The sequence below is a fragment of the Salvelinus fontinalis genome, chromosome 27 (assembly GCF_029448725.1).
Source record: "Salvelinus fontinalis isolate EN_2023a chromosome 27, ASM2944872v1, whole genome shotgun sequence".
In the NCBI taxonomy this organism is placed as follows: domain Eukaryota; kingdom Metazoa; phylum Chordata; class Actinopteri; order Salmoniformes; family Salmonidae; genus Salvelinus; species Salvelinus fontinalis.
The window spans coordinates 41,405,899-41,420,547 of record NC_074691.1 but is presented as its reverse complement, the minus strand read 5'-3'; the positions used below and the strand labels follow the sequence as shown (position 1 = coordinate 41,420,547).

General features: G+C 49.3%; 1 long non-coding RNA gene across 1 annotated transcript; it reads left to right on the top strand.

The window, feature by feature from the left end:
* Positions 1-7,911: 7,911 nt before the first annotated feature.
* LOC129825589 (uncharacterized) lies at positions 7,912-14,476 on the top strand. Its single transcript, XR_008754911.1, has 2 exons — positions 7,912-9,356; positions 13,292-14,476. It is a non-coding gene; the product is annotated as an uncharacterized LOC129825589 (long non-coding RNA).
* Positions 14,477-14,649: the final 173 nt, after the last annotated feature.

Here is a 14,649-nt window from a genome sequence, read left to right as displayed (position 1 = left end):
TTTCTCCGTACACAAGCTCCTGATATATATAGTTGATCACATAACCACATGTTAGATGTTACACCATATTCAAATGTTACATCATATTTCAAACTTTTCTAACTGGGTTGTGTTTGTAATATTTTTTATTTACTTTTATTTTATTTAACTCGGCAAGTCAGTTAAGAACGAATTCTTATTTACAATACTGCTGTGGTCAATTGAATTTATTGCCTGGTTTGATGAAGTCATACGAACACCCGCATGGCAGATTCTTCAGACTCCACAGATATCCTAGACACTACTGTCACGAATTCCGCCGAAGTTGACTCCCCTGCCTGTTCGGGCGGTGCTCGGCGGTCGTCGTCACCGTCCTACTAGCCGCCACCGATCCCTTTTTCGTTTGTCTGTTTGTTTTGTCTTATTAGTGGCACCTGTTTTTTGTTTCGTAATGAGTATCCCTATAATTAGGAGTTTGACCCGCCCTTGTTTTGTGCGGGATTGTTTTTTGTTACGTGTGTGTATGTTTGGGTTTTGGCAAGTGTTCTCTCTGCGCCCTTGATGTTCGGGCTTATTCAGTTTTGTATTAAGAAAAAATCTAAGGAATATTTTTTCCAAAGCGGCTCTCTCTCTCTCTGCGTCTGGTTCTTTCGCCAACCTAGTTCCGCGTGACAGAATCCCGCACCAAACACAAAATGGAACCAGCAGGAGCAGCCGCGTCTCCTCTCCCATCGATGGAGGAAAGGGTCCTCCATCACACCAGTGTTCTCCACCGTATTGGGTCGGCTATGGACCAAATGATGGAGAGGATGGATCGATGGGAGAGGAGTGGCCTTCCCACCTCATCTCCAGCACCCCCTCCTCCAACACCTCCTGTTCCTGTTTCAGCATCCGGCTCCAGGGCTCTTCGGCTGGCGCTCCCACGGGAGTATGATGGAACGGCGGCCGGGTGTCAGGGGTTTCTTCTTCAGCTGGAGCTTTACCTGGCGACCGTTCGTCCTACTCCCTCCGGAGAGGAGAGCGTGTGCGCCCTCGTCTCCTGTTTGACTGGACGAGCTCTTGAATGGGCCAACGCAGTGTGGAATGGCCCAGACTCGGCAAGGGATCATTACCCTGAGTTCACCCGCCGATTCCGAGCTGTGTTTGACCACCCACCAGAGGGTCGTGCGGCGGGTGAACGGCTGTTCCACCTGCGTCAGGAGACGAGGAGCGTACAGGACTTTGCCCTGGAGTTCAGGACCTTGGCTGCAGGAGCAGGGTGGAACGACAGGGCCTTAATAGACCATTTCCGATGTAGCCTTAGGGAGGACGTCCGCAGGGAGCTAGCGTGTCGGGACACCACACTCACGCTGGACGAACTTATTGACATGGCCATCCGTCTCGACAACCTGCTGGCTGCCCGCGGACGTTCAGAACAGGTCCTGTCGTTTCCACCTCCCAGCCCTCCTGCTCCTATCCCTATGGAGTTAGGGGGGGCAGCGTCAAGGGGGACCGGAGGAGGAGTGTCCTCCTGTACCAGTTGTGGTCGGCGAGGGCACACGGCCGACCGGTGCTGGAGGAACTCTTCTGGGAGTCGGGAGGGCAGGCGGAACACTACTCGATCACCCCAGGTGAGTCAGCACCAGACTTACCCAGAGCTTCCTGTTAGTCATATGTTTGTGTTAACCTATTTCCCCGGGTTTTCTCCCTCTCTACAGCATAAGGCGCTAGTCGATTCAGGCGCAGCTGGGAATTTCATTGATCGGGGGCTCGCATTAAGGCTAGGGATTCCCCTTGTGTCGTTAGAGTTACCTTTCCCCGTGCACTCCTTAGATAGCCGACCATTAGGGTCAGGAATGGTCAGGGAGGCCACGGTACCACTGGACATGGTAACGCAGGGTAGTCATAAGGAGCAGATTAGTCTGTTCCTTATCGACTCACCTGCGTTTCCAGTGGTGTTGGGAATTCCCTGGCTAGCTCAGCACAACCCGGTGATTTCCTGGCAACAGAGGGCTCTGAAGGGGTGGTCAGAGGAGTGTTCAGGCAGGTGTCTAGGAGTTGCCGTTGGTGCGACTACGGTGGAGAGTCCAGACCAGGTTTCCACCGTGCGCATTCCCTCTGAATATGCCGATTTGGCTATCGCCTTCAGTAAAAGGAAGGCGACCCAATTACCACCCCATCAACGAGGGGACTGCGCGATAAACCTCCTGGAGAACGCTGCACTTCCTAGGAGTAACGTGTATCCTTTGTCCCAGGAGGAGACAGCGGCTATGGAGACATATGTTACTGAATCACTGGGACAGGGATACATTCGGCCCTCTGCATCACCTGTCTCCTCGAGCTTCTTTTTTGTGGAAAAGAAGGATGGCGGTTTACGCCCGTGCATTGATTATCGAGGTCTAAATTCCATCACAGTGGGGTTTAGTTACCCACTACCTCTCATCGCTACGGCGGTGGAATCATTTCACGGGGCACGCTTCTTCACAAAATTGGACCTGAGGAGTGCGTATAATCTGGTGCGTATCCGGGGAGGAGATGAGTGGAAAACTGCATTTAGTACTACATCTGGCCATTATGAGTACCGCGTCATGCCATATGGGTTAAAAAATGCTCCAGCTGTCTTTCAATCCTTCGTAGATGAGATTCTCCGAGACCTGCTCGGGCAGGGAGTGGTAGTGTACATTGATGACATCTTGATCTACTCTGCCACCCGCGCGGCGCATGTGTCTCTGGTGCGTAAGGTACTTGGGCGACTGTTGGAGCATGACCTGTATTGCAAGGCGGAGAAATGTGAGTTCTTCAAACAGGCCGTTTCCTTCCTGGGTTATCGTATTTCCACCTACGGGGTGGTGATGGAGGAGAACCGCGTTACAGCCGTGCGTAATTGGCCGACTCCGACCATGGTGAAAGAGGTGCAGCGGTTTTTAGGGTTTGCCAATTACTACCGGAGGTTTATCCGGGGTTTTGGTCAGGTGGCTGCTCCCATTACCTCACTGCTGAAGGGAGGTCCGGTGCGCTTGCGTTGGTCAGCAGAGGCGGACAGAGCTTTCAGTTGTCTGAAGGAGCTGTTCACCAATGCGCCCGTGTTGGCGCATCCGGACCCCTCTTTAGCGTTCATAGTGGAGGTGGACGCGTCCGAGGCGGGGGTCGGGGCCGTGCTGTCCCAGCGCTCGGGCGAACCACCCAAGCTCCGCCCTTGTGCCTTCTTTTCGAGGAAGCTCGGTCCGGCGGAGCGAAACTATGATGTGGGGGACCGGGAGTTGTTAGCTGTAGTCAAGGCTTTGAAGGTGTGGAGACATTGGCTTGAGGGGGCGAAACACCCTTTTCTCATCTGGACTGACCATCGTAATCTCGAGTACATCCGGGAAGCGAGGAGACTAAATCCGCGTCAGGCTAGATGGGCCATGTTTTTCACCCGGTTTCAGTTCACCATCTCGTACCGACCAGGCTCCCAAAACACCAAGGCCGACGCGCTGTCCCGTCTCTATGATACCGAGGAGCGGTCCGTTGAGCCAACTCCCATCATTCCACCTTCATGTCTCGTGGCACCGGTGGTATGGGAGGTGGACGCGGAGATAGAGAGAGCCTCACGGTTAGAGCAGACCCCTCCTAACTGTCCAGCAGGGGTTCAGTACGTGCCGGGAGGGGTCCGGGATAAACTAATCCGTTGGGCTCATACTCTCCCCTCCTCGGGTCATCCTGGCATCGAGAGGACAGTGCGGAGTCTTAGAGGGAGATACTGGAGGCCCACGTTGGCTAAGGACGTGAGATTTTATGTCTCCTCCTGCTCGGTGTGTGCTCAGAGCAAGGCTCCTCGGCACTTGCCTAGAGGGAAGTTACAGCCCCTCCCCGTTCCACAACGGCCGTGGACACACTTATCGGTGGACTTTCTTACCGATCTTCCCCCGTCCCAGGGAAGTACTACGATTTTGGTCGTTGTGGATCGGTTTTCTAAGTCCTGCCGTCTCATCCCGTTGCCCGGACTCCCTACGGCCCTGCAGACTGCGGAGGCCTTGTTTACCCAGGTCTTCCGGCACTATGGGGTGCCTGAGGATATCGTTTCTGATCGGGGCCCCCAATTCACGTCCAGAGTCTGGAGGGCGTTTATGGAGAGACTGGGGGTCTCGGTCAGTTTGACCTCGGGTTTTCACCCCGAGAGTAATGGGCAGGTGGAGCGCGTAAACCAGGATGTGGGCAGGTTTCTGCGGTCATATTGCCGGGACCGGCCTGGTGAGTGGGCGAGGTATGTTCCTTGGGCTGAGCTCGCTCAGAACTCCCTCCGCCACTCCTCAACGAACATGTCCCCGTTTGAGTGTGTGTTAGGTTACCAGCCGGTCCTGGCCCCATGGCACCAGAGTCAGACCGAGGCTCCTGCGGTAGAGGAATGGGTACAGCGCTCCAAGGACACCTGGAAAGCCGTCCAGGAATCACTAAAGTTAGCAGGACAACGGCAAAAGAGGAGCGCTGACCAGTACCGCAGTGAGGCCCCCGTGTTCACACCGGGGGACAGGGTCTGGCTCTCGACCCGAAACCTGCCTCTCCGCCTGCCCTGTCGGAAGCTGGGGCCGCAGTGTGTGGGGCCGTTTAAAGTCCTGAGGAGAATAAACGAGGTGTGTTATAGGTTACAACTCCCTAGGTATTACCGTATTAACCCCTCGTTTCATGTGTCTCTCCTCAGGCCGGTGGTGGCTGGTCCCCTGCAAGAAGGTGAGGTGCCTGAGGTCCCTCCACCCCCTCTGGAGATCGAGGGGTCCCCGGCGTACACAGTACGTGCCATTCTGGACTCGAGACGCCGGGTGAGGGGCCTACAGTACCTCGTGGACTGGGAGGGGTACGGTCCGGAGGAGAGATGCTGGGTTCCGGTGGGGGACATTTTAGATCCTACTTTACTGAGAGACTTTCACCGCCTCCACCCGGATCGCCCGGCACCTCGCCCTCCGGGTCGTCCCCGAGGCCGGTGGCGGCGCGCTGCGGGAGCCGCGCGTCAGGAGGGGGGTACTGTCACGAATTCCGCCGAAGTTGACTCCCCTGCCTGTTCGGGCGGTGCTCGGCGGTCGTCGTCACCGTCCTACTAGCCGCCACCGATCCCTTTTTCGTTTGTCTGTTTGTTTTGTCTTATTAGTGGCACCTGTTTTTTGTTTCGTAATGAGTATCCCTATAATTAGGAGTTTGACCCGCCCTTGTTTTGTGCGGGATTGTTTTTTGTTACGTGTGTGTATGTTTGGGTTTTGGCAAGTGTTCTCTCTGCGCCCTTGATGTTCGGGCTTATTCAGTTTTGTATTAAGAAAAAATATAAGGAATATTTTTTCCAAAGCGGCTCTCTCTCTCTCTGCGTCTGGTTCTTTCGCCAACCTAGTTCCGCGTGACAACTACAGTATCAGTCACTAACTCCACAGATATCCTAGACACTACAGTATCAGTCACTAACTCCACACACATCCTAGACACTACAGTATCAGTCACTAACTCCACACACATCCTAGACACTACAGTATCAGTCACTAACTCCACAGATATCCTAGACACTACAGTATCAGTCACTAACTCCACAGATATCCTAGACACTACAGTATCAGTCACTAACTCCACAGATATCCTAGACACTACAGTATCAGTCACTAACTCCACAGATATCCCAGACACTACAGTATCAGTCACTAACTCCACAGACATCCTAGACACTACAGTATCAGTCACTAACTCCACAGATATCCCAGACACTACAGTATCAGTCACTAACTCCACAGATATCCTAGACACTACAGTATCAGTCACTAACTCCACAGATATCCTAAACACTACAGTATCAGTCACTAACTCCACAGATATCTTAAACACTACATTTACATTTTAGTCATTTAGCAGACACTCTTATCCAGAGCGACTTACAGTAGAGTGCATACATTTTATTACATTTACATACTGAGACAAGGATATCCCTACCGGCCAAACTCTCCCTAACCCGGACGACGCTATGCCAATTGTGCGTCGCCCCACGGACCTCCCGGTTGCGGCCGGCTGCGACAGAGCCTGGGCGCGAACCCAGCCCAGCCTGGGCGCGAACCCAGAGACTCTGGTGGCGCAGCTAGCACTGCAATGCAGTGCCCTAGACCACTGCGCCACCCGGGAGGTCTCACTACAGTATCAGTCACTAACTCCACAGATATCCTAAACACTACAGTAGGTGGAGGTTCACAAGAAGACATTCAGGCCTCAAATGTGTCACCATTATTTGTGATTGACAGATTACCGGTCCATTGAAGGAAGCATGTGTGAGTTTTTTTTAGTAGGCCCGTAGAAAATGTTCACAATGAATTTGTTGGCGTTTTTTTTTTTTATAGACCAGATTAGGTATAGTATGAGGATCAGACAGGGATATGTGAAAACACCCTTAATAAAAGCTGCAATAAAGAAATGAAACAATTGGATTTAAAAGACTGAAATACTATTGGCTTACTCTTACACCTACTTGGCAGCAACTGGCAAAGTGCTCAGACCGCAGAGTTGGACTACTGCTTTGATCGCTCCATGTACGACTCTCTAGGAACCAAAGACGGATGAAATCCTAGCTTTTCTTCAGCTGTGTCAGTGACTGCTGTTCTGTTCTGTTCAACATGACTGTACACCCCCCCCCCCCCCCCAAACCAATAAAAATGCCCCAAGCCAAGAGCAGTTGTTTCCCGGGTCCAGTCCTACCCAAACCATTGGTTCTTACTCCTTCTTTCTTTTTTCTCTCTCAAGAGGAGCTATTGACATTCGGGCGTAAAAGAAGAGGGGGTGTAGGGTAGGTAACGTCCGGCGGGCGGGCGGGGGTGTAGGGTATCTCGAGCTGAGTGCGAACAGCTGAGAGGTGTGATTTCACAAGCTCGCTGCCCCCTGTCAGGCTCTGATTGGGCTGGACAGGAGGTGCAGGCGAGGCCCAGGCTTCAGAGGGACACCGACAGGTGGTAGGCCGCTGCTCTCTGCTGGGGCTGGGGAGGGGGGAAGGCCGCGTGGTGGAGGCTGGGGAGGGGGGGGACACCCTGGGGATAGAAAAGGCCGGGCGAGGAGGTCTGATCTGGGCACAATCCAGAACAGGATGGTACGACAGGAGGATAGGACAGGAGAGGAGAGAACAGCACAGGAGAGAAGGAGAGAGAGACACGGAGGGTGAGGACTGTTACAGCAGGAGAGGACAGCAGCACAGGAGAGAAGGAGAGAGAGACACGGAGGGTGAGGACTGTTACAGCAGGAGAGGACAGCAGCACAGGAGAGAAGGAGAGAGAGACACGGAGGGTGAGGACTGTTACAGCAGGAGAGGAGAGAACAGCACAGGAGAGAAGGCGAGAGAGACACGGAGGGTGAGGACTGTTACAGCAGGAGAGGACAGCAGCACAGGGTAGAAGGAAGGAAGGAACGAGGGAGGGGGAGAAAGAGAGAAAGGAGAGAGGAGAGAGAGAGAGGTTGAGGACTGGATCCAGATCTGGTCGGGGTGTTCTAAGTGAAGTTGAGGGCCTAGGAGTGGTTTGGTGACGGTGTCAGATTGTGGGGATTTAGTTTGGCGTTGTGGCACCAGGTGTAGTGGAGACATTCTGGTAGAGGAGGTCTGTGGGTTCAATGGATCTGTTATCGTTCAGCTTTTCAGGTAAATATGATTTTAGTTTACACTGAGCTATTTGATACTTTCAAACTATTTCTCTGGAAGTTCTAGCTTGTAGTTTATAAAAAGTTAAAAGCTTCCGAGTGAAGTAAAATATTTTTGATAGTTGCTTTCAGTAACGTGGAGAGTCATTTTTTACAATCTTTTAATCTATGTAAAACCTAAACTACTTATAATGTAATAGCTTTGAGTGAGTCACATGTTCTGTGCCCTCTCACCATCAAATCCCCTTGATTTGCTGTGCCATTTGAGCTGAGAATGGGATCGGGGGACGGGACGGGGAGGGGACGGGAACGGGGGGGCCGGCAGCAGGTGTTGGAACAGTTGTTAGGTGATGTCTCTCTATCTGTGGTTTACGACGTTGGGACAACGGCACTCTGAAGCAGTAGCAGGACATGACGCCTCTGTCAGGTGAGGAGCACAGAGGAGAGGATGTTCTGTAGAACAGGAGAGGAGAGGAGAAGAGAGGAGAGGGGTGTTCTGTAGGACAGGAGAGGAGATGAGAGGAGAGGGGTGTTTTGTAGGACAGGAGAGGAGATGAGAGGAGAGGAGAGGGGTGTTCTGTAGGACAGGAGAGGAGAAGAGAGGACAGCAGAGGGGTGTTCTGGAGGAGAGGAGAGGAGCGGGGTGTTCTGTAGGACAGAAGAGGAGAAGAGATGAGATGAGAGGAGAGGGGTATTCTGTAGGACAGGAGAGGAGAAGAGATGAGCGGGGTGTTCTGTAGGACAGGAGAGGAGAAGAGAGGAGCGGGGTGTTCTGTAGGACAGAAGAGGAGAAGAGATGAGATGAGAGGAGAGGGGTATTCTGTAGGACAGGAGAGGAGAAGAGATGAGCGGGGTGTTCTGTAGGACAGGAGAGGAGAAGAGATGAGAGGAGAGGAGAAGAGAGGAGCGGGGTGTTCTGTAGGACAGGAGAGGAGAAGAGAGGAGCGGGGTGTTCTGTAGGACAGGAGAGGAGAAGAGAGGAGAGGGGTGTTCTGTAGGACAGGAGAGGAGAAGAGAGGAGAGGAGAGGAGAAGAGAGGAGCGGGGTGTTCTGTAGGACAGGAGAGGAGAAGAGAGGAGAAGGGTGTTCTCTAGGACAGGAGAGGAGAAGAGATGAGAGGAGAGGAGAAGAGAGGAGCGGGGTGTTCTGTAGGACAGGAGAGGAGAAGAGAGGAGCGGGGTGTTCTGTAGGACAGGAGAGGAGAGGAGAAGAGAGGAGAGGAGAAGAGAGGAGCGGGGCGTTCTGTAGGACAGGAGAGGAGAAGAGAGGAGAAGATGTTCTGTAGGACAGGAGAGGAGAGGAGAAGAGAGGAGAGGAGAAGAGAGGAGCGGGGCGTTCTCTAGGAAAGGAGAGGGGTGTTCTGGGGGAAAACCAGTGTGTAATCTGGCTTGCCTGAAGGCATGCTTCTGTTTCCATGAGGCTGAGATTTGTGTCTTTGATCTACAGGGGAGTGGCAGGACAGCGAGGACCATGTCAGTTCCTGTTGGTTTGTCATTGTCCTTTTAGATTCTTGAAGGTTCTTAGAATTCATTCTAGGTTCTAAGAATTTGTTGCAGAGAAGAGATGAGGTAGGATTTAAGGTAGAATTTTAAGCATAGTGTTTTCAGTGGAGCCTGCTCTGCATAGACTCAGTCTAGAAAAGTGGAGTGACTGCCAGCATGGCCTTCTTCCTAAGACCAGCCTGTGTGTGCCGGTACTTTGACACAAACACACACACTACGAGTGGAGACGAGGACGATTCTCGGATGTGGACGAGACAGTGAATCGCAGAAAAGGTACAGAAAATTATATGTGTTGTAAATGTACTGTTTACCATTTTTTTTATCATGTAACATTTAAATGTTGTCTATACTTGCATCAGTCTTAGTTGTCTTAAAGCCAGTTCAGTTTGTTGAGACTGAGTCTTAGGTTGTTGTCAGGGGTTTCAAGTATCTCAATGTTGAAGTCATGGTAAAGGACCTTTACGTGATAGAGGTCAGCCAGCCTCAGCCCCTCTGAGTTATGTAGACACATGCTGTCTAAAGTTACTTACCACGAGGGAAAGGACAGAGAGCCGGTAAACTAATATGGCTGCAGCGTTATCCATCCAACTTATCCTCCTCAGACTGACGTTATCCATCCAACTTATCCTCCTTAGACTGATGTTATCCATCCAACTTATCCTCCTCAGACTGATGTTATCCATCCAACTTATCCTCCTCAGACTGATGTTATCCATCCAACTTATCCTCCTTAGACTGATGTTATCCATCCAACTTATCCTCCTCAGACTGATGTTATCCATCCAACTTATCCTCCTCAGACTGATGTTATCCATCCAACTTATCCTCCTCAGACTGATGTTATCCATCCAACTTATCCTCCTCAGACTGATGTTATCCATCCAACTTATCCTCCTCAGACTGATGTTATCCATCCAACTTATCCTCCTTAGACTGATGTTATCCATCCAACTTATCCTCCTCAGACTGATGTTATCCATCCAACTTATCCTCCTCAGACTGATGTTATCCATCCAACTTATCCTCCTCAGACTGACGTTATCCATCCAACTTATCCTCCTCAGACTGACATTATCCATCCAACTTATCCTCCTCAGACTGACGTTATCCATCCAACTTATCCTCCTCAGACTGATGTTATCCATCCAACTTATCCTCCTCAGACTGATGTTATCCATCCAACTTATCCTCCTCAGACTGATGTTATCCATCCAACTTATCCTCCTTAGACTGACGATATCCATCCAACTTATCCTCCTCAGACTGATGTTATCAATCCAACTTATCCTCCTTAGACTGAAATAATGTAGGCTATGTTGCAATAACAGTGATAGAAGAGTGAAAGACAATAGATAGGGCTGCATACTAAATGGAAAACTATTCCATATATACTGCACTTATTTTGACCACAGCCCTGCTCAATAGTAGTGGCCTACACGGAGAATAGGGGGTCATATGAGATGCAGTCCGGGTGATAGAGAGAGAGAGAGATTTAAGACTTGTAAATTGAACAAGATTTAACCTTTTTTTTATTTAACCTTTTCTTTAACTGGCAAGTCAGTTAAGAACAAATTCTTATTTTCAATGACGGCCTAGGAACAGTGGGTTAACTGCCTTGTTCAGGGGCAGAATGACAGATCTTTAACTTGTCAGCTCTGGGATTCGATCTAGCAACCTTCCGGGTTACTGGCCCAACGCTCTAACCACTAGGCTACCTGCCGCTCCAACCTTACTTCTAATGCACATACATTTAACAGCAAAACGTTTTATTTTATCCAGTCCTGCTACTAGCTACTTCCATACATCACATTCAGGTTAACCAACATATTTTCATTTTAAACTGATTATGGAGGGAACTTCAGTTACCCCTCTCTCACACTCTCTCTCTCTCTCTCTCTCTGTCTCTCTATCACCCGGACTGTGTCTCATATGACCCCCCTATTCCATGTGTAGGGCACTACAATTGAGCAGAGACCATATGGCTGTGGTCAAAATAAGTGCACTATATATGGAATAGGCTTCCATTTAAGCATGCAGCCCTATACTCTCTCCTTTACAGTTAACCATTGTTAGGCAGAGACAGTTAGGGGTCTGCTCACGCTGCCCTGTGATTGTGCGGTAATGAACGGGTGCTTTGTGTCCTCTGGCCAGGGGGGCCTGGCCTGTCGGGGAGGAAATCCTGTCGTTGCCTCCTGTGAAGACATGCTTCCTTATATCACCATATGAATACTGGTGTTATGGAATGTAAGGAAGTGTGTGGTTACAAGGGGACTGGAGCGCCAAGCGGGAGAAGAGGATTTTGTGTTGAAGCAACTAATGGGCTATAAAGAGTGAATGACGTGTTTCATCGGAGGACTAAAGGAATTTAGAAATGTACTTTATTCAGACTTTTTGCCCTGAAGGTCGAAAACAAATGAGGACATGTTTAGATGTATTAGTCAGATTGGGTTCTGTGTGTGTGTGTGAGTGTGTGTGTGTGAGTGTGAGTGTGAGTGTGAGTGTGAGTGTGAGTGTGAGTGTGAGTGTGAGTGTGTGTGTGTGTGTGTGAGTGTGAGTGTGTGTGTGTGTGTGTGTGTGTGTGTGTGTGTGAGTGTGAGTGTGAGTGTGAGTGTGAGCGTGTGTCCGTGTGTGAGTGTGAGCGTGTGTCCATGTGTGTGTGGCCCAGCCAACAGGTGATAACGCTGTTCCTCATGTCGTCTCCTTCAGCCCACACACGTGTGATAGTTAGCTAACCAGTAGAGCTGTAGTAGCCTCTAGCCGGGGCTGCGTCTCAAATGACACCCTGTTCCCTAGATAGTGCACTACTTTTGACCAGGGCCCGTGGAGAATAGGGTACCATTTGGGACGTACTCTTCGTTTCAGGCAGGGACCCAACGGGACAGATCCAGCCCTCGGACCGTCAGTGGGGATTGACAGGACACAGCTGTCCCCAGTTACAGCAACAGAAGAACGGGGTTAGGAAAAAGGAGGGAGAGAAAGAGGTGGATCTGTCCTTGGGGGGGGTGGGCTGTGTTGATTGGCTGTTTGTATCTCTGATAGTATAGGAGAAGTCTATGACACTGTCTCAATGTCTGTAGGAGAAGTCTACTCTGCTTAGTAACATCCCTGTCTCAGTGTCTGTAGGAGAAGTCTACTCTGCTTAGTAACATCCCTGTCTCAGTGTCTGTAGGAGAAGTCTACTCTGCTTAGTAACATCCCTGTCTCAGTGTCTGTAGGAGAAGTCTACTCTGCTTAGTAACATCCCTGTCTCAGTGTCTGTAGGAGAAGTCTACTCTGCTTAGTAACATCCCTGTCTCAATGTCTGTAGGAGAAGTCTACTCTGCTTAGTAACATCCCTGTCTCAGTGTCTGTAGGAGAAGTCTACTCTGCTTAGTAACATCCCTGTCTCAGTGTCTGTAGGAGAAGTCTACTCTGCTTAGTAACATCCCTGTCTCAGTGTCTGTAGGAGAAGTCTACTCTGCTTAGTAACATCCCTGTCTCAATGTCTGTAGGAGAAGTCTACTCTGCTTAGTAACATCCCTGTCTCAATGTCTGTAGGAGAAGTCTACTCTGCTTAGTAACATCCCTGTCTCAGTGTCTGTAGGAGAAGTCTACTCTGCTTAGTAACATCCCTGTCTCAATGTCTGTAGGAGAAGTCTACTCTGCTTAGTAACATCCCTGTCTCAGTGTCTGTAGGAGAAGTCTACTCTGCTTAGTAACATCCCTGTCTCAGTGTCTGTAGGAGAAGTCTACTCTGCTTAGTAACATCCCTGTCTCAGTGTCTGTAGGAGAAGTCTACTCTGCTTAGTAACATCCCTGTCTCAGTGTCTGTAGGAGAAGTCTACTCTGCTTAGTAACATCACTGTCTCAGTGTCTGTCTAGTCCACTGGTTGATGAAACGTGGTCTGATCAGTTTAGATGGTTCTGGGAGTGATGTTATAGCAGTAGTTCTGATGACTGCTCCATATATCACGTCATATACACTGGCCTAACACACACCCCCGCAGCCAGGGGGACCCACGAGCTTTGGGGGCCCCCAACCCCCCCACACAAAATATATATATACACGAACTGTATGTTAAAGTCCCATGTCATCACTGTGTTCTTTACTGACCTTCTTTCTCTCTCTCTCTCTCTCTCTCTCTCTCTCTCTCTCTCTCTCTCTCTCTCTCTCTCTATCTCTCTCTCTGCATCTTTCTCTCTCCTCTCATCTCTCTCTCTCTAAACAGGTAAGGGAAAAGAGGACGTTTCTGAACTCAGACATCATCACAACTCCAACAGCCGCTTTCTCTACCTTCTCTTCGTTTTATTATCTTTCGTCCTTTTTCTCCACCATCTCTTTCTCCCTACTCTCTCCTCCTCCTCCTCCCCACTCTCACCCATCTCTTCTCTTTTCCCCCTCTCTTTCCCTCCTTCCCTCTCTTTCTCTCGTTTTCCCTCTCGTCCTAAAGCAGCACACCTTGCTGTGGCTGGTCAAACGGAACCAAGTCAGGTGTTTCAGTGAGGTTTGGTCCCCTTCAACCAGCTACTGCGTCGTGAACTCAGTCAGCAGACAGACAGACACCCGCAGCGGGAACGAAAGACAGAGTAGCCCTACTGCTGCATGTTTTGTATCTACACACGTCAGGTGTTAATGTGTTTTGTATCTACACACGTCAGGTGTTAATGTGTTTTGTGTCTACACACGTCAGGTGTTAATGTGTTTTGTATCTACACACGTCAGGTGTTAATGTGTTTTGTGTCTACACACGTCAGGTGTTAATGTGTTTTGTATCTACACACGTCAGGTGTTAATGTGTTTTGTATCTACACACGTCAGGTGTTAATGTGTTTTGTATCTACACACGTCAGGTGTTAATGTGTTTTGTATCTACACACGTCAGGTGTTAATGTGTTTTGTATCTACACACGTCAGGTGTTAATGTGTTTTGTGTCTACATAAATCAAGTGTTAAAGTGTTTTTGTGTCTACATAAGCCAGGTGTTAATGTGCTTTGTGTCTACATAAATCAGGTGTTAATGTGTTTTGTGTCTACATAAATCAGGTGTTAAAGTGTTTTGTGTCTACATAAATCAGGTGTTAAAGTGTTTTGTGTCTACATAAATCAGGTGTTAATGTGTTTTGTGTCTACATAAATCAGGTGTTAAAGTGTTTTGTGTCTACATAAATCAGGTGTTAATGTGTTTTTGTGTCTACATAAATCAGGTGTTAATGTGTTTTTGTGTCTACATAAAGTCAGATGTTAATGAACAACATTTTGTAATCTATGGATTCCTTTTCCTTTTCATACTGTATGTTTCGGTCTTGTTTATTGTTATGCTTGAAAAAGAAAGAATTAAAGATGTGATTGTGCTTTTATCTCTGATGTTTGGGATTAAGTTGTTGTGTTGTGACAATAAAATCTGGAAATATGATGGGGATTCCTTTTGGTCCTTAGATAGATAGCTACAGTATACTGCCTTTTAAGTTACTAAACACATTTAGTAGGGTTTAATATATAAACATTTATCATACTATACCATTATAGCTTACCTAAATTGAAGCTATATTTACAAATGGATGCTGGTAATACCAAGTAGGAATTGGG